This window comes from Capsicum annuum, chromosome 12 (assembly GCF_002878395.1).
Source record: "Capsicum annuum cultivar UCD-10X-F1 chromosome 12, UCD10Xv1.1, whole genome shotgun sequence".
NCBI lineage: Eukaryota > Viridiplantae > Streptophyta > Magnoliopsida > Solanales > Solanaceae > Capsicum > Capsicum annuum.
This window is the reverse complement of record NC_061122.1, coordinates 121512031-121533341: the sequence shown is the minus strand read 5'-3', so window position 1 is coordinate 121533341 and position 21311 is coordinate 121512031. Positions and strand designations below refer to the sequence as shown.

General features: G+C 34.5%; 1 pseudogene; it reads left to right on the top strand.

Moving 5' to 3' along the window:
- Nucleotides 1-5876: 5876 nt before the first annotated feature.
- The window catches only part of LOC107849108, a 66274-nt pseudogene continuing 50839 nt past the window's right edge, over nucleotides 5877-21311 (top strand).

The window sequence follows — 21311 nt, the reverse complement described above, 5'->3', positions numbered from 1 at the left end:
GCGAATCTTAAATTTTTGACAAAGTGTTTAGTTGGTTATTTTATTTTAACGAGGCTTACTAATCAACGGATGTAGTAATTTCCATGCCTTTCTAGAAATAAGGAAGGAAATTTCAAAGCTAATTAAATAGGAAAGCAAATAGTTAAGAAACTTAGATTTTTCTAATTGAGCTTGTTTTTTCCATTTACTTCGACCGGCTAAATAATTCAAACATTTTAATTCTCAACCCTTGTTTTGAGTTTTCCTCAGATATCAAAGGTTCAGAATGCGAGGTATGTACATATAATCTACCATATACAAGGTTTATTTCATCATTATTACTATTTACTTATTTATTTTAAGTATTATTATTTACACGATATTTTAACCGTAACTGTGAATATGAATATTTTACTTTTATCTCTCTCTATTACATATTTTATCACTTTCGTCTATTGAACTTTTACAAATGAATATTAGTGTGATATTTTAATTATGCGAAAGCTCATTTTACTCCCTAGCTAATGTGTTAATATGTTTTTAACATCCTTGTTTTACTTTAGGGTAAAACATATTTATATAAACTCATCTTCAAAATCAAATAAATTTTTGCTCTTAGATATACATGTTTATTTTATAAATCCTCACATTTTTCAAAATTATATCCCCTCTTATTTCGCACAAATTTTGTTTACATATTTTATTTTATACACCATGAAATCTTATTTTCATAAGATTACAAAACGTTTTGCTTCCTAATATATAACTAAATGTATTGTTAAATTTTCTTTCTTTCATTTTCATACTTTCAAACAGGTTTAGATGCTTTGCAGTAAACTATATTACGTCTTTGTATATGGAGGGCACATGTCTATATATCTTACGCGTTCCTTTCTTAGATTTAGTAAGTGTTTTACTTATGAAATTCTCATCATTTTTGCAAATAACAAAATAAAAGTTTTTTTTTAATATTTTCCTAAAGTAAGTGTAAGGACTATCTTTGGATAGGCTCTGAGAGGTGCCTAACACCTTCCCCTCGGGTAACCAAAACCCTTACTCAGAATCTCAAAAAAGTTTTTGAAAGACCAAAACAGTTTTTTATAATAAAAAATAATTTTTCTAATTTTCTAAAAAGTTAGGTGGCGATTCTAAAAATAAAAATTCAAATCCCAAGAGTCAGAACGACTTTAGCCACCATATGCCATGTGTTGTTTCGACCGGTTCAAAACGGGCGCGATAGCTACTACTACTAATGAGATGCTCAGGGTGTTGAATATCTCTAAAGCTGGGTACATCGCTAAGGCTTGGGAGATGAGAATGAAGTGGTTGAGGGACATATTGATAGATGAAGAGGACATGGACCAGGTGTATTAACATACTACTGAGGGGGTTAGGAGAACCTATTTTACTGTCGATGCTCAGAGGTGGCTAAACCTTATGACCTAGAGAATTTATCTACTGCAACACTTCTGACATGACTTACCCTCGAGATATGGTGTTGCTGTTGAAACCTTGAGGGGTTTACCACACAATGAGGGACCAGGTGCCTCAAAATCAGTCACATGCAATAAAACAGTAAACTAACCAGGAGCACAACACAGTGCAGGAAATGTAAATAACACAAGATTTAACATGGAAACCACCTCGCTCAAGGGAGGAAAAACCACGGGTTGCCTTCACAAGTACCTCAAAAGTTCACTATAATCAACCTCTTGATTATAGGCTCAGACAAAAACCTAACTCTAAGCTCCCTCCTACTTGTAGTATCTCTACTACAATCTCAACTTAACAACTCTGCCAAGACTCTCCTCAACACTGGTTAACTCTAACCAGTTTCAATCTTAGGCAACTCTACCTAAAATACTCTCAAAACAAGAGAAAAGAACAATACTCTTATAGACTGAGAAATTCAATTACAGACTCAAATTGGACTCAAGAAAATTTTCAATTTTGGCACACAAGATATAAAACTTGATCAATGTTGAAATTGAGTTTTTGCCTTCCTTTCCCTCTTCAGCTTTCGTGTTTACAAAATCTCAATTTGTAGAGAAACATCCTTTTTCTTTTATAGTTGAGTGATGATAAGGGTTGAAATGCCATTGGACCAGGTGTCCTAAATAGTACAAGCATCACCTGCGCAGTTTGTTACACAAGAGGAAAAAACGATACAGACGTGTGCCGACTGTACAGTTGCCTTTAACATCCAGGGGTCAGGTCCTTTATAGTCATCGGCTCATCATTAAAACAAGATACAACAATTTACCCCCTTTTTGATGATGATAAATTAGCCACAGAGTTTTGAGCATCAATACACATTCATCACATTTAATCAGTGTGATTACCACTATTGAAAATGAATGTTCCCCCTATCACTTAATCATCATGCTTCCACCATCATACAACATAGGGACCTGGTCCTTTGTTGTTAATTTTTATTGAACTTCAATTACTTTCCCCGATCATCATACACCATTATTCATTTAGTGCATTTCCATACTTTCCCTTGGCACTATGCCTTCAGACTCAAACACATCATCACGCATGTGCTGCACTTGGTACCTGGTCCCTAATATCATCAGTACATACCTTAAACACACACCTGGTCCTTAACAAATGAAGTAAGTATTCCCCCCTTTGGCATCATTGAAAAGTGTAATTAGTAAATCAAGAGTAAAATAAGCACATGTTAGTAACTCATGGCCACTGGGGCAACACTATCATGAAGAACAGTTTTTAAAATAAAGAGAAAAATGTAATACACAAAGCAAGATTCATTCATTCATAAAATAGAAGGTAGTACCAGTACCATCATACCAAAATAACACATAAAACAAACTTTCTTCAAGACTAACATAATAAGCAAAATATGAGACTACCACAGGATTGATAAGAGGACAGGGATAATAGGGTTTAGGTAGAGGGAGGTTTGGGGGAAAGGGACTTAAGCAGCATCTCCATTCTTGCTTTTTCAGCATTGTGGGCATCCAACAACTATTTTGTGAGGACCTTCACTTTATCATTCAATCCTTAAACTTCACCAGTTAGTTCTGCCACTATTGCCTGGAGTTTTGTATTTTCAGCTGCAAGTTCATCAGTGGCACCTGGTCCCTCATAAGATAACTTCTAATTCTCCAACTTTAGGTGTACTATCTCAGTGTCTTTGGAAGACAACTTGATCCTTAACTCCTCCATTTCTTTGTCCAACCTTTCTTGAACAGCTAGTAACTCAAATACCTGAGACATCGTTCCAGCTTTGCCCTCTATGTATTCATTCTCCATAAAAGTTATCAGACTGAACATTTGTTTGTCTGTTCCATTAGTTCCATCCACACCACAATGTTCAAACACCTTGTTCAAGAGATATCTATATGGCATTCCATGTTTGCCTGCCTTTTCATAAAGCACTTTATGCATATGCTCTATCACAGGGTAAGAAGACTGCACTTTATGCATATTCTCTATCATTAGAGCAGGAAGACTTATTAATTCGAACTTGCTGAAGCATTCAATCAAAAATAAGTCAACACCAGAGGCAATTGTTCTTTTTAGATCTTGGCAATAGGACCTTGTTGGTGAATTCAATACCAGTTGATACTCACTTATCATGAATTTCTTTTTCACTGCAGCTATACATGTCCCTCTTACCTTTGATGCATTGATCATGAATTCTGTTAAGGGTTGTTGTTTCACAACTGTCCACACACCTATAACAGAAATATCCATGATCTTTCCCAATGATTCATCCATATTGATAGTCTTCCCTTACACCTAGGCTTTTAGATTTAGTCCATCTTCTGACAAATCTATAGAATAATAGAATTCTCTAACTTTATTTTCAAAATCATAGGCACTGATTCCTCAAATATATGTAGCCATCCTTGGTGTCTGGCATACTCAACCAACTCTGTCATCCTAGGCTTCTCATAAATTCTAGGATCAAAAGCTCTTTCTGACAAAACCTTCTGTGTTCTCAGGTTCCCAATCTTTCTTTTTCTAGACATGTCTTTCTTTTCCTTCTCTTTTTTCTTTCTTTTGGGCTCACTACTTAGCTCCTCTTTTTCAATAGTTTTTCTCTTCTTGGGACTAGATCCCTCAGAGTATTTTCTTTTCTTGATAGCTATATGTTTCTGCCTTATTCCAGAAGGGCTATCAGACTTTGACTTAAATGACCTAGTTCTCTCAACAACCTGAACTTTCTTTCTTCTTTCCTAGGTAGTAGTAGCAACTCCTGAATCTATGTCCTCCCCTCTTTCAACCTCTACAACTTCAATATTTTCTTTATCCTCTACTATAATATATATCTTAGGCTTCCTTCTTTTCATGATTGAAGTCTTTTTAGCCTTAATGGCATCTTCCAACATTTTTTTTTCAAAACTTCTTGTAGAATAGGATCTAGTCACTTTTACCTCAGAGTCTACCACTTTCACCTTACCTATACTTCCTCTTACTTTCTTTACCGACTATCTCAGAGACAATTCATCCTTATCCTCCTCATTTGGAGGGAACAACATGTCTTTTCCCTTATTCACTTTATCTTTATCACCTACTTCATGTTCTTCTCCATTAATTGAGCTTTTCTTGGTGTCATTTGCAACTAGAAGTAAATTCTCAGCTACCCAGTTCTCATTGCAGGAAAGATAACCCTTTTTATCAAAATTTATTTACCAACTAACTAACCAAAAATAGTGTTTAAATCTTAGGATATAGGTGAATCAGGTGTTTGTTGTGTTTCAGAGGGTTCAACTTTTTCAATTTTTAGATGACCTAGGAAATTAGAAATTTTTAGGTAGTTTTGAATTTCCTAGAGTAGAGGGAGTTTCAGGTTGAGAAATTTCTTGTTATATTAGTGGCCCAAACCCTTGGTTTGGATTCTCTATCATGATTGGCTGAGCATAATTTTTGAAAGTTAAAGAGGGTGCAATAGAGACTTACTCGATTGTAGGTTCTGGACTTTGTAAGGATGATTCAGTTAGAAGAATTGATTCAGGTTGTTGTTGGGGACTCAAAGTGATGTTTTCCATGGTTTTGATTTATGAAGAATCAAGGTGTTCAATTTAGGTATGTTTAGTTTTATTTTTTTGGAGTTTTATCTACTTTAGGTTTTTAGCTAGGTTTGAGGAAGTAGTAATATTATCCATTAGATTTTGAGAGAGAGAGAGATGAACTGGGACCAATTTTAGTTTAGAGAAGATTGTCGATTTAGGAAGATAAAATGGATTAGTTGAAGAAGAAATGGAAAAAAAGGCCTGATATAGAAATTTTGAGAGGTGACCAATATCATTAAAAGATGTTCCTTTTGAATTGACATGTCTGAACCTAATAAGTATTTTCCAAAGGAATTGACGGCTTTAGAGAAGGGAAACTACATGCCTTTTCAGACAGCATTTTATGATTATTTAAGAATCTTGTATAGGTACTAACTTGAGAGATGGGAACAGGTCCCTCTCTCTTTTGCTTTGATTGAATTTTCAAATTTGAACATACCACATTTGTCAACTTCCAAATTTGTTCACATGGGTGTATACCTGCAAAGGTATGGTGCTGAGCTAGACTAACAAATACATACTTTATCAAGGATGCTTGTCTCTTTATCACAACCAAATTTGAGGAGAGATACTAATTCACATGTTATGTCGGTTTATTTCATAAATTCTTGTTTTAGCCTCTGCACACCCCTTTTATTTTTGAACTTGTTCCCAAAGCAGGTCTGGGGACTAGGTCCCAGACTTAACTTTATTCAAATTGCTAGAGACTGAGATGAGTTTCCTAGAGACCAGGTCCCTGAGAATCATAACCCTTCTTTTCTACATCTTTCAACCTTTTTCCCATTATCTTCAGCATCACCAACACTTTATCTTTGCCTCAATAAGTTTTTCTTGACTTTGCAAACTTCAACAATGTTCTGCAAGGGACCAGGTTCTTTGAAATCAACTATTTCACAATGAGATACCTCTTTTTAAAGTGTCTTGAGAGAGAGAATACAGTCGGTCCTTCCAAAATTAAGCTTTGAACACATACTATTAATAAGCCTACTCCTGACTGCAACCCCCTTTCTCATACCGGGAACCATGATCACTTGTTGGATTTGGGAACCCACTTAAGGTTGAGTTCCTAGTAGGAGGACAGTGGTGTGATCAAATCCTTCTTGGCCTATCTAGGTTAAGCATTTCTTTTTACCCTTTTCAGAGGCTTGAAGCCCTTAGGCTGTGTATTCTCTTGCTGAACATATCTGAGATCATTCATTCTTGCTCTCATCTAGCTTTGAAAACTTTTCTTGGTGTGCCTATGTTTTCTACAATGGGTGCATTGGAGTTTGTTCCCTTTGTTTCTAACATCATTGACAGTCTTTCCTTCAGATCCAGCAGGTTGGAATTCTCCTTGGTAGCCCAAGCCTTTTCCATTATTAACACCCTGACTAGTCAAATTAGAAAGAATTTGTAAAGTAGTTCATTTAAGAGACTTGTAAGCTCTTCTCTCAAATGAACCAGGTCCCTTTTTAATTCTTTATTCTTGTGAAGTGTAGACATAAGGTGTTTTTGAGAATTCCTCAGTTTCTCATCAAGATCAATTTGAATCCTTGAAGCTTACTTCCTCCCTTTACCATCTAAATCATTTGGCTTTCTTTAGTTAACTTAAACCACTCAGATTTTCAAATTTCAATTTAGTGACCATTTCTTCAGTTTTAGATATTTGAAGATTCAAGGCAATTAACTCATGCTCTTGATTCTCTACTTTTTTCTCTAAGGCATTCTTCTTAGCATATAGTTTACATATAGAGTCTATCAACACACTTGCAAGCTTTTTTATCTTCCTAGCAATGTAGTTATCTAGGTTTTTCTTAATATCAAAAAGAGTTACCTCATTTTCTTTTTCATGTTCTGTGTTGGCTATGAAGGCAAACAAGGAATCATAGATAATGGATTATCTTTGAAAGCCAGCATAGAAACATCTCCAGACTTCTCATCTTCATCAAATTCACCGAAAGAATTTCCTCTGCAGAGCTTGCTTATTGCATACTCAGCTGCATTTTTCCTTCTTGGTTTTTCAGACCTGGTCCCTATTCTTTCCTTTATTAGCTGCAGTCTTGAGGTTCTCCTAATAATCTAATTTGTGCATTGGATAGTCCTTAATGAAATGTTCAAAACTTCCACATTTGTGACACACTTCAACAATGCTTCCTCTTTTATTGCCGCTTTCTCTTTTTTGGAATTGACCACTCTTTCTTATGTCTTTGACAATTCTTTTTGCCACTAAAGGGAAGGATTTTGACTGAGGCTCATAAGTCCCGATATAAAGTTCATCTAAGTTCAACTAAAATGTATCATGACTTGAAAAAAATCTACTGGTGGATAATATAAAGAGAGATTGACGAACTTTGTGGCTAAGTGTATGGTTTGTCAACAAGTTAAAGTTTAGCATTTGAGGTCTGGTGGAATATCTCAAGATATAGATTTGCCTATGTGTAAGTGAGAGAGAAGTAATATGGATTTTATTATAGCTCTTCCATGGCCTCACAATCAATAAGATTCTATTTGGCCATGTTGGATAGAATGACTAAATCTTCTCACTTTTTGCCTGTGAGGACTAACCACTACTCAGGAGAGGACTATGTTAAGTTGTTCATTTAGGAGATATTTAAGCTGCATGGAGGGCCATTCTCCATCATTTCAGACTGAGGTACATAATTCACTTCTTACTTCTGGTATTTGTGTTAGAAAGGTTTGAGTACTTAGGTAAACCTTAGAACCATTTTCCACCCTTAAATGAATGGACAAGAAGAGCATATTATTCTAACCTTGAAGAATATGCTAAGGTCCTGTATGATTGACTTTGGGTTGTTGGGTTGACCATTTTCCTCTATTGAGTTTGCTTATAATAATAGCTACCATTCTATATCCAAATGGCTCCTTTTGAGGTTCTTTATGTTAGGAGGTGTAGGTCTTCTATTGGATAGTTTGAGGTAGATAAGACGAGGTTGTTTGGCCCTGACTAGGTTCACCAAGTCATGAAAAAGGCAAAAGTGATTAAAGAAAGACTTAAGACTGCTCAGAGTTGCCAAAAGTCTTATGTGGATATGAGGCAGAGGGAGTTGGAGTTTGAGGTTAATGATTGGGTGTTCTTAAAGGTTTCTCCAATGAAACAAGTCATGAGGTTTGGGAAGAAAGGGAAGCTTAGTCCCCATTTTATTGGTCTGTACCAGATTGTAAAGAGAATTAGGAATATAGCTTATGAATTGGATTTACCAGCAAGTTTGGCTTCTATTCCTCCTGTTTTCCATGTGTCTATGCTGAAAAAGTATGTGGGTGACCCTTATTTGATAGTACCTATTGAGGATGTTGGTGTTACGAATTCGTTGTCTTATAAGGAAGTCCCAGTTGAGATATTGGGCAAGTTAGTCCGTAGATTGAGGAAAAAGGATATAGCTTTGGTGAAAGTCCTTTGGAGGAATTAAAAGATGGAAGAAGCTAAGTGGGAATCTAAGAAAGATATGAAGGCCAAGTACCTGTTCTTGTTCCCCACATCAGGTGAAAGTGTTTGAGGTATGTGTTTCATTTCCCTTTAAAATGTGTCATCTAGTTCTGATGTATTCTTACTGTTATTATGCCAAAAATGTCCTAACTCCTTATTTGGGGACGAATGATCCTAAAAAGGGGATAATGTAAGACCCCGCAAAATTTTAATGAATTTATTTTGTACCCTCCTGCGTGTGTAATGTCAAGTTTTGACTTGAATTATGTTTAGGGATGTTGAAATGGTGTTTTGGAAAAGTTTCAAAATCTTTGAAAAGGGTTCGGAGTCATTTTGAGACCCCAAGGCAGTATGCCTTCATGATAGTGGTGGGCCATAGATGATAACTTCCGTGATAAGGAAGTGGCACAGATGCTACCCTTCATGATAGCAGTGTGCCACACCATTATGTAAATTTTGCCCATTTTTTGTTTTTTCAAATGGGGTAAGGGGCTTTTGGTCTTTTTCCCCCTTGCACGACTTTTAAACATAAAATAAACCCCTTTCCTTCAATTTTAAAAGACCAAACCCCACTTTTTTTATCTTTTAACTCTCCAACCAAGAAACTTTAAAGGTTTTACAGAGAATTCACTATCCGAGCTCCAAGATTTCAGGCATGTTTTCCATCCTTAAATTGAATTTTACATTATGGTATGTATTTAATCATTACTCATGTGATTTTAATTGTAGGGTTTGAAATTAGGTTGAGGGCTTTTGATGGTTATTGCTTGAATTTCCCATGATTTAAATGTGTTGGTTATGCTTTAATTGATGGTTTTGGGGGCTGAATGGGTACATTGTTATGAGGATTAGAATGGGAACATGGATTTTCCCAATTTGATGGATTTTTGGCTTGATAATGGCATTAATCTCAACTCACCTTTATAACTTTGGTTTTGAATATGAAATTTACATGATTAACTTAATTTTGGAACATTGCATTGCATTAAAGGATAGTGAATAACAAAAATGATTTTGGAATGCCCTTGGTGGAAATGGTTGGGATTTTAAATGTAACTTGAAAGAAATGGTTACAGGGAATGGTTTGGCATAATGATATAAGTTTTCAAACACATTGGTATGATGATACCAAGTTGGTAAATGCCTTAATGAATGACTCCTGGGTTGATGGTTGGGTCTATGTGTAAACTGTTGTAATTTGGGATTAAAGGGGATTTTGTAGCTCATTGTGAAGGTGTAGTCTTGGAGAGACCAACATTGGAAACCACATTTGCTAGCATGGGGTTCTATATGATGGTGTGCTTGGTGCACACATTATATTTTGTATGACTATAGCCTTGGAGTCTTTAGCCTTTCCTCGGTTTCCTCGATTCATGCGGCTAACACGTACTGGGGTCCTTTTTGCAGGGGGAGCTGAACCCATATAGACTGTAGGTTCCTTTAGGATGGAGATAGCTTACACAGTTTAGGCTAATGGTTTAAACTCTCATCTTCATGACCCTTGTGCCTATCCCGCAATCCTATATATGTATATCTAAATGTTGTGCATGTGGTTTTGACTGGTTTTGGTAAATGGCATTATTTTATCCCTTTCCCTGAGTTATATACCAGTGCTCGCCCCACTGACCATCCCTGGACGTTACATCATTTCATGATGTAGGGTCCAAAGGATTATTTTTTTGCTCCTGTGTAGCATTACATAATTCCATATTCCTGTGGATTCGGTATTCTTTCAAAAGGCCCGGTCATTTCATTTATTTTCAGTATTGTTTGGTATTTCATTTTGGACTTAGTTTGGTATACTAGTTTTAGAGGCTTTTGTGGACAAGTATAGGGATGATTAGTCATTTTGTTTTGACTCTTGGATTTCTTTTAGTTTATCTATCCTTCTCATTTACTATGTTTTTTTGGTTGGCTTCCATTGTTTAACTATTATCATGCTCTTGAGGTTAGGATAAGGGAGCGGTTTTTGGCCCACGGTGGGCTTGAGATACCCGTCATGACTAGGTCCTAGTTCGGGTAGTGACAAGCTTGATATCTGAGCATGGTTTAGGGTCTTTGGGTGTCCACAAAGTTGTGTCAAGTGAAGTCTCTTTAATGGGTATATAGCACATCACACTTATAAGGGGGAGGCTACAAGGCATTTAGGAATGTTTTCCTTTCTTGTGTTCTATTTCGAGCTATAGAGTCTAGTTGCTATGAAACTTCTCTAACTCTTGGATTGCTCGCATTTTAGATCATGCCACCCCAAAGATATGACAGTTACAGGAACTTTGTTGGATCCTCTGTCCTACCTGAGGAAAATGTGGAGGGAACTCACCCTATTTATGAAGTGCAGACTCAGTTTAGGGTCCCTGCTCCTAACTGTATTTCTCCATGTGAGGTTCAACCAGTCCCTACTAGTCATCCTCGGGCTGGTGATACTCACTCCCAGACGCCATAGGGATATATCTTTAATGTGGAGTTTCATCAGTCTATTCATATGCTTGCCCAACTGGTTGTATCTAGTCGGTATGATCATGTCGAGGTCACTTGAGTTAGTCAATTTATGAGATTGAATCCCCCAACCTTTATAGGCTCAAAGGTTGAGGAGTATATTTAAGGGTTTATTGATGAGATAGAGAAGATTTTCAAGGTTATCCATGCTACTGATTCAGAAGGTGTAGAGTTTTTTGCTTATCAGTTGAAGGATGTAGCTTACCAGTGGTATGAGGAGTGGGAAACGATGAGGGGTGATGATGCTGAATAGCCAGTATGGGATGAGTTTTTAGGTGCTTTTCTTGATCACTTCTTTCCTCAGGAGTTGAGAGAAATTAAGGCCAAAGAGTTTACGAAATGGAAGCAGGGAAAGATAAGTGTGAAGGAGTTTACTCTAAAATTTCAGCAGTTATCCCATTATGCTCGGGAGTTGGTCTCTAATATGAGGTCCCAAATGAGGAAGTTTGCTTCTGGTTTGTCCCATGATTTGGTGTTGGATTGTAAGGCTGCGATGTTGAATAATGATATGGACATCTATAGGTTGGTGGTTTATATACAACAGGTGAAGAATGAGAAAAAAAAATAGGTAGAGATGGGAGAGGCAAAACAAGAAGTTTAGATATTCAGAGCAAGGTGCAGGTTAGCAAAAAAGTGGGAGAGATGGTAGACAGTGGACTAAGAAGAAATATTGGGGAAATTCTTATTCGTCATCTAGTTCTCCTTATCCTAAGAACCACTGAAGTTACTAGCATTTCAGGACTTCTTGGCTAAAACCTTAGCCTGACAAACTTTCTTATCTCCCTCAATATTTATTCACATAATTAGCCACTTTATTAAAACTCTTTCTTGCAGATGTCATATGACCATTACAATATCTGAAGATCAACATTCAATCTTTTAACAAATAATCAAATTCTCTCCTCCTCAGTGGAGCACAACTGGATAGCATAGCGAGAAAGAGCATGGAACTTAGCCTCATAGGCTGCAAGTGACATACTTCCTTGTTCAAGGGATAGAAAGTTATCTTTTTTATGGTCACAGAGAGTATGAGGTACAAACTTCTCCAAAAGTAGGGCATGAAACTGATTCCAGGTCAATGAAGGAAAAACTAGTAACCCACACTCCGCATAGGCTCTCCACTACTGCTTGGCATCCCTTTGCAGTTGAAAAGTCATGAATTCAACACCATGATATTGTATAATCCCCAATTTGTGTATCCTTCTATAGAAATCAATGATGAACTCAAACATATCCTCAGTATCAGTGCCATGAAATGAAAGAGGTCTTATTAAAAAAAAACTTCGCAACACATGTTTGGTCCCGGTCATGATGTGCCCCTAGCACAAGATAGGGGAATACATTAATCCCTGAAGACTCATCCACTCTAGGAGCTATAGTAGTTGTGGTTAAGTACCAAGAACTTGAAAATCAACATAGTGGGAGTGGTGTACCAACCAACCCACTCAGAAAATATAAAACCTAATGAATAACCTTAGAAGACATCGGAGAAAAGTTCGCACCTCCAGCCGATGTCATCATCTCTTGTTCCAAACTATCCTTGTCTATTGCCTCAACCTCCTCATGATGATCTCAGGGTGAGGAAAGTGATATTGACCACTAATAGGCCTGGTCAACTGGTGCTTAATCTCCACCCTTAGCAAGTGTTGCTCTCCCCCTTTCTTTTCCCCTACCCTATCCTCATCCTCATCCCTAAACAATCGATTTTATAACTGAAGCTACTATGAGAGGGCTACTACTCTTTCTCCATTTGCTCTGGTGTTCACCATCTGTGGAATGAAGAAGTTTTAGATACCAATTTGGATCACTAGATATCAATTAGAATCAAGTTACAACACGAAAGAAGAAAGAAAGGATAGTTTCATAAAATCCTATAGCCTCTTGAAGAAAAGTACACACTTCTTTGTACCTTTCTGTAAGACTCTATTAGACATATTTTGGTACAACAAAATCAATGAATCTAGGGCTCTGATACCAAATTTTTCACGAACCTACTAATCGTGAGTGGAAACCACACTAACTTTACGACAGGATAACAACAAATCCAAACCCTCAATACAACACTTAGTAAAAAATAAGGAAAATAACAGTTTTTATTAGTGAACAATTATTGAAAATGAAAATAAATGTGGAAATAGAGAAACTTAAGTAATCCCCTAAGACCTAAAAATCATTGTACCGAAACTAATACATAGTCAATAATGGTATCAACCCAAAACTAATGAAATATCTAAGTCTGAAACAATGGACCATAGACTGAAGGAAGAATTCATGGCAGCCCTTGAGTTTGATCACAGTCTGAGTCACAGCTGAAGTCTCAAGACAATCGTTAGAATATGCTTTGCACTCAATAAAAAGAAGACCATGTGTAGTATCAGCACACAAGAAATAAAGGTGTACTGGTAGGGTCATTGAACAACTCAAACTAAGAAATATGAACACATAACCATAATGTAGTACAAGACAACCATGAATCATATCATGCAACCCTACTTCAAATTCATAACACTTAACCTAGTAACAAGTACAATATTAAGTTTAGTCAATATTAGTCAACAAGGATAATGAGTCAACTCAAACTATGACCAACGAAAAAAACTCCAAGTCAACAACCATGACACAACAACCACATAATTTATGTCCAAATTACACAAGTAATAGACAACACAGAGTTATGCTACAACTTGCAACTAGCCGAGACCATTCAAGGATCCACAAGAATAACAATAATGGCAAATATCATGCATCCTGATTTACATAAAGAACAAACTTTAGAAACTAAGCACATAACCCAGTTCACTCAAGAAACCAATATAATAATGACAACACTTAAGCCTCGTTCACTCAGGGAAGCATCACACTCACCTTTACCTCTTGTACATACATGCTAAGAGTCTTATGGTCGTCCACTAGTCATGATCTATAGGGAATAAGCTCTTATCTATGTACCATATCCCAAATATCAAATGTAGCCAACCTTATGCCAAATAATCCCATGAAGATGTCCAAATACTAGTACATCCCATAATAATGAAAGATATCATAACAAGCACAGCCACAACGAATACAAACAACACGTGTAACAACCAACAAGCTTTACATATAAGTTTATTGAATGCGATTAACACTTAGTATATCAAACAATCATTCACTTGTTCAAGCTCTACTAAGAAATAGTTATCATGTACACATAAAACAAATTGGGTTTCAACTACATCAAAATAATCACCTACCTCAATCTAAGCCTGAAATGCTCTAGTGAACTTCAGAGTTTCCCTTTTCTTGCAACCTTAGCTTGTTTGTGGTCTAATAATAGGAATATAACATGTAATCAATAAAATGACCTACAAAATCAAGAATTACAACCTAATCTCAAACTTCAAGGCCAATTTCATTATTATTTCCCCCATTCTAGGACTTTTCTATCATAAATTTACCTTAAACCTACCAATTTCATAGTGACATAAGTGAATTATAGTCATGCAAGAGTAAATAATCAACTCTTAACTAAAACCCAAAGGATTTACACTCAATTTTCCCCCTTCACTAGAAAATTAGCTAGGTCAAGTTAAACCCTCCTCAAAATTCATAAACTAGTGGTGCTAAGGTTTAACAATAAAAAAATTAGTTAATCGGGATAAATAACTTACCTTTATGAAGAATTTTAATGGAAAATAGGTGAAAATGCCCCAAATTGCCCTAGTGCTTTCCAAAATGAGTTTTGAAATATATATTATTTTGGGGGAAATTTTTGCATAAACATCAATTTACCCTGCTATAGCAGCTCGATCCTGCAATGGCGGAATTCGCATGCTATAGCGGAATTGACCAGCTTTGAATCCTACTATAGCATGAATTGTTTTTCTATAGTGGTAGCCCGAGCAGCCTGCAACTCGCTATAACGGGTGTTGCATGGAAAAACGTGAAATTGCTCCCAATCATGTTAGCTAACATAAAATTATGCTACATTTTATTACATTTATCCAATCCATTATTATATTGTCCTAGACCATACTTTACTCCAATTTCATCCAAGACTAGCCTAGTTTGAATTTTTTAAATTTTCTTTCGGGTAAAAAGACAGCTTAAATTTTTTACGATGAATATTTTGTAACAACAAAAGGATCACTACATCTTGTGAACTTTATGATTGATGAACTACTGGAAGAAATAAGTCAATGCTTTTCAAATAGTAGTTGGAATATAGAGGTATTAAATAATCATTTATTGAGGATGTATTCAGTCATATTATCAACGATGTAAATTGTATGGAAGATCCATTAGTGTGGACAAGACTTGGTGGATGTTGATAGTTTAGGAAAATTAGTAGTAGGATCTGGTTGGGAATGTGTGAGGCAAAGAGGTCAATGTTAATAGGTTTTTAAACAAGTATAGTTGAAAATAGTTTCTTTTAAGGTCTCTTTTTCTTGTGGGTGTTGTGATAGAAGTGACTACCTATTGCTGAAATACTTGTTAGAAACAGGATTAGTGAAAATATTATTTGTTGCTGCTGTGGGGATAGGGTGCAAGAAATAGTTAAGCACCTGTTTATGAATTGTATTATCTCTAACAATATTTGGCATGATTTTTCAGTAGGTCAAGGGGTTGATGGCCCATTTCTTCAGGTTAAAGATAGTGTTTACAAATGGTGGAAAGTTGGATGTCACCAAAGCTTAAGTCATTACTTAAAGTTGTGCCTATGTTTATCTTGTGGTAGTTCTAGAAGATGAGAAATGCTATAAAACATGGATAAAGGATGTCACAAGCTAGTATGAGATTGGAAATTAATTAGAACTTAGTTCTTATGGCTAGGTGTATCTACCCCTAGTTAACTAATATTCCTTCATACTAGCCTGATTTGCTGAAGTTTTTGGAAGAATATACCTCTATGATTGGCAGCCAAATTGTATATTGGAAGTTATCTAATTTGGATTTTTTAAAATACAACTCTAATGGAGCCTCTAAGGGTAATCCTGAACCAAGCTCAAGAGCTTTTTGTACAAGCAATGATGTTTTATCTTTATTCTATGCAGAGGGAAGAAGACTTGTAGACGATTCAAATTTGTTGGATGAAATTCTAGCATTAAATATGGATTTGAAATGCTGAATTAATTAGAATTACCTTTCATTAATATATGAGACAGATTCTTTGGTTGTTAGAAGATATTGGATGGGAGTTGGGAAGTGCCTTGGGGTATTGTTGTGGAGATCAAGAAGATCAAAGCTTTAATAATCAAGGTAGAAGCAGTGGCGGAACATGAGTATAGAGAGAGCAACAAATTGACAAACTTTATTGTTAACCAAGTATTCTTTTTTGTAGGTGCAGATAGAATAACATATTTATCAATGTAGGAATTACCAAGGGAGGCAAAAGCAATCCTAAACATAGACAAGCATTAAATACCAAACCTTAGAATCAAAACAATTCAAAATGAAACTTTTAATAATAGGGGAAGGTAAATTTAATAAAGAATGAACACTAAATTAAGATGATGAGTACAACTATTTGCACAGGTATAATCAATATCTGATAAGGAGGAAGATGGAACTCTAATTTATCCCTCTTAGATAGTGATATTAGCTCCTTGTTGAGCTCAACCTATCAAGTAAACAAAATTTAGGTGAAATCGACAGTCACAATCAAGTATTTTTGAGACTAATGGAAGAAGATTAGCACTTATCTTAGTCGAAGGAGTTCAGACTTGTAGATAGAGAAAATAAAAAGGTCTTCTTTTAGTTTGATGGAATTAGTAAGATGTTGTAAATCACTCTTTTAAAATACCCAAAACTCAGATATCTTTCCCTGATCCATGAAGTTTTTTATGAATCGGTATGAGCTGTGACATCACCTTCCTTGTGCTACTCGAATCTGGCCTTGAGCTAAAGGAGATTTTTGATTTTATTTGGAGCAGATAAAGACATGACCATAGCATTTCCCTTTTTCCTTTTTGTTCTATATAGATCTTTCCTTTTCTTTTTGTTTTGTAATTTTCAGACTAGTATCATGTCTTGGGGTTTGATCTGACCGATTTTGGGCTTTAGCCTTTTTGTACATAATTTGTTATCTAATAAGGTAATATCATACTTAAGATCATAATTATGAGATTCATAGCAACTCTTTCATAATTACTTAAAATAGCAACTTCTATTTTGTATTTGAACAAACTATTGCTACATAAATATATATACAAATCGTTTTACTGTTCTCTTTTAACTCAAATCGGTTGAGTTAAATATGGCATAATTAGCGATGGATTAAATGTGGAGATTTCTCTTCCATAAATACCTCTTAACTAACGTGATTTCCGTTATTTGTTAACAACCGATATCAAAATTCAAATTTTCATTTCACATTATTGTTTTCATCCAGAAAAAATCAAAATGAAATTCAACTAAAGCTTCTTCTGTTCCTTATCATTGAAATTTCAAATTACACCATTACCGTTGTTCAAGGTATTGAATCGTAATTTTGTTTTCTTATATGAATTTCATCAGTTTGAAATCATTATATAGTGTGTATGTTTTCTCATTCAAATTTTCCCTCTTTTTCCTCAATAGATAGTTTTGGATATTTTGTAAACGAATTTCAAAATAAAATAATGCAACAGTAAATAGTAAATTGAATTGATCGATTAATATTTTGATCAAAATCGATTTTGCAATCTGCTCAAACACTATATTTTTTATGTTTCTCAGAATCTAATATATAGTCAAAGATTATATTTGTATTTTCGTAATATTTGATTATCAATATTTTGGTTGTGTTCGATTATGGATATTGTGGATGTGTTTGTATTTTATGCTATACAAATATGTTGTAACTGTATTTTTGGCTAGTCATTTTAGTTGTGTATGTATATATTATTTACGTTTATAAATATAAATCTCTGTTTGAAATTTTAGTGTGTAATTATATATTGTAATTATATTTGCATAGTGTATTTTGACATGTATATTTTTTTTGTGGATTACTGTATTTCAAACTGTAATTGTATATGTCTGTGTTCAATTAATTGTATACTTATAAATTTTGTTGTATATTTTGATTGCTGGTCTTTATGGTTTTGTATTTATATGTAATTGTATATTTATATTATAAGTATTAAGTGCTTACAATTATGTATTTTTTATAATATTTTTAGGTGAAAATAATTCACAACGGAAAGTATCCCAGTTCTTGTGAAGCACTCTGGAAGATGGACATATGAAAAAAAATTATGAAGAGTACATTATTGATGCAATATTGTTGAGCACAATAGCATCGTACAATCAACTATACATTCTTTTGGTGTCTCACATTAGTGTAGATTTGAGGAGCAAGCGTATCCAAATTTAATATCAAATCATTGGTAATGCAAGATAAATACAAATACATAATGATAAGGGTCTAAAAGTGTTTATTTGCAAAAGAAAGATATGAGACATGAATTCTCTTCCTTTATATGTAAGCATTTTGAAGAAAGATGTTATGATCACCTTTGCAAGTTCATTTGTATGTGCAGTTGAAAGAAGAAATATTTGTTACAATTCGCAAGAAGTGGTAAATACATCTACTGAAGGTATGTTGGTGGTTACTGATAACACAAAATCATTAGATGTATTTGAGATGGATACGGTTTAAGTGATTATCTCAAACCCACATCATAAGCATGTTGAAGTAAAAACCAGGTATACTTCTCGAAAAAAAATTAAAGTTAGAAAAGATTATACAATTGGAGAGAAGTTTCAAACACGAAGTGAAAGGTCAAGAAATGGCAGGTACATTCTAGATTAATTTTTTTGCATTTAATATGAGTTTAGATATGTATTTAGATTGTATTTAAATTTGTTGGATGCAGTTATACATTGGTGTGCAAATAAGGAAATTGTAAATTTTTATGTCGTGCCTCCGGTATGGGAGATGCTGGATGTTCAGAATTGGAGAAGTTGTAACAGAACATACATGTCCGATGAAGGACAAAGTTTATGCTAAGATGCATGCTACAAGTATGTTGATAGGTGGTATGGTGACACAAAAACTAAAAAGCCACAAACAAAAATATAGTGCAACTGAAATCAAAAGTGACATGAAGAAAGAGTTTGGTATGAATTTGACATACAGTTTATGTTAGAGGATAAAGGAAAGAGCTTTAGAAGAATTTAGGGGGAAACCATCAAAATCATACGGTAAATTACCAATATAATTATATGTTTTGAACAATACTTATCTGAATTCACATATAAGAATGAAGAAGACTGATGAAAATGAGTTATGATAGGTATTTATAGCTCTCTGTGCATTTATCAAAGGATTCGAATATTGTAAACTTATCGTAATTTTGTATGGTAGTCATTTAAGAGAAATGTATTCTAGGACATTTGTAGCTGCTTGTACCATGGATGGAGCAGGTAAGTTACATTTTATAATACATTTAATGTTTGAAAAAAATATCTACATATCTCTAACTAATATGCTTGTGTGATTATATGTATTTTTGCAAATGTTTGTGAATAAAACATGTAGAGTTGATAATGTATATGTGTGTTGTACAAATATATTTTATTATATGTATTTGTAACTCTGTTTTCAAAAATACGTACATATTTTCAACTGTATTTGTAATAAATACATATGCAGTTACTATATGTATTTATATATAACTACAAAAAATGTGTGTATATATGCAAGACATATATTTCCTTTGGCATATAGTATGCTTAATTCAGAAAATGATGCATCTTGGACTTGGTTATTTGAGAATTTGAAATAAGCATACGGGAAAAGACAACACATATATGTTGTTTCTGATCAGAATACAAGCATCATAAAGGCTGTTGGTACTGTGTACAAAGATGTACTGCATTATGCATGCATGTGGCATCTATGGAAGAACGGAAAAAACTTTATAGAAAGTCACATTATGCGTTATCAGAGATCTTTTATACAATGGCAAAATTATATTCAAAGTCTGAATTTCACAAATTAATGGAAAAGGTAAAGGCAGTTGATATTAGAGTGAAGAAATACTTGGAATTGGTGGGTTACGAAAAGTGGGTTAGGTCCTACGCAACAGTTTATCGAGGATAGACTTTGACATCAAATATTCTGAAAACAATAAATGTTGCACTTGTATCGGCTTGAGAACTACCGATATATAATTTTCTAGAAGAAGTTTGATTCATGTTTGAAAGATGAAACTATGAAAATAGACAAAAGGCTTCATATACATTCACAACTCTCATTGAAAAATTTAATGACATACTCACAGAGAACGAGGCAGTGTGTACTCATATGATGATATGATCATTTACATTTGTGGTATTTATTGGTATGATGGTATTTGTAGTTGCATTTATAAATAGCTATGGGTGTATATGCTTTAAAAAAATTAAGGTAATCAATGTTCTCTGTTATGCAAAAAAATACATATGTAGTAAGCAATATGCACTGTTAAATACATATGCATTAATCTCTGTTATGAAAAAAATACATATGTATATTTATGACATTTGTTGGTATGAATTTATTTGTAGTTGTGTTTATAATCACACAATGCTGTAAGCAAAAAAATACATATGTAGTAAGCAGTTTGCATCTGTTTGTAGCAATACATTTACATATTTGCGTTTGACCTTTTTAAATTTATTTATTAAAAAATAATATCATGTTGTACCAGGCACAGAGTATGTCTATATGGTACATGACAAAGAAAAGCATTTTATTGTTTGTCTCAGGAAAAAAATATGTTCATGTCTGTCACGACCCAAATGGCCATGAGTGGCACCACACTAATCTTCCTGTGGGAGAACCATCTAAATCGAACCATTATCCAAACATTTAGTTAATATTAGATGATGATATTATAAAATTCAACATAATAACAAATATCCAGGACTAATTATTATTAATACAGAAATTCAAACAAACTACTTACTAAAATTTTCAAGACCCAAATGTCATCGTACAAGAACTACTAACAAAGATCATATCTAAAGATATATCCAAAAATAAAGTAAATAAAGAATGTTTCATTGTCCGAAAGATGGACAAGAACAAATAAAATGACCCATGGTAGTCTGGAGACGGAGTGCTCACCCTTGGATCAAGATCTGCTATCAAACTTTAGAGGTGAGGTCATGTCTGAGCCTAGAACACTTTCTGCACTCACCAAAAGAAGAGTACAGGGTAGTATCAGTACAAATCACTATGTACTAGTAGGTATCATAGGCCAACTCAATTTAATAGCATGTACACAACATAAATCAAATAACAAGTATACAGCCATCGTCACACAACAAATATTCAATGAATCAATAATATAGCAACAACAGGTTAAACAATGCTTACAAACAAGTCACATAACCATCAAGAGTATCAATCATACTGT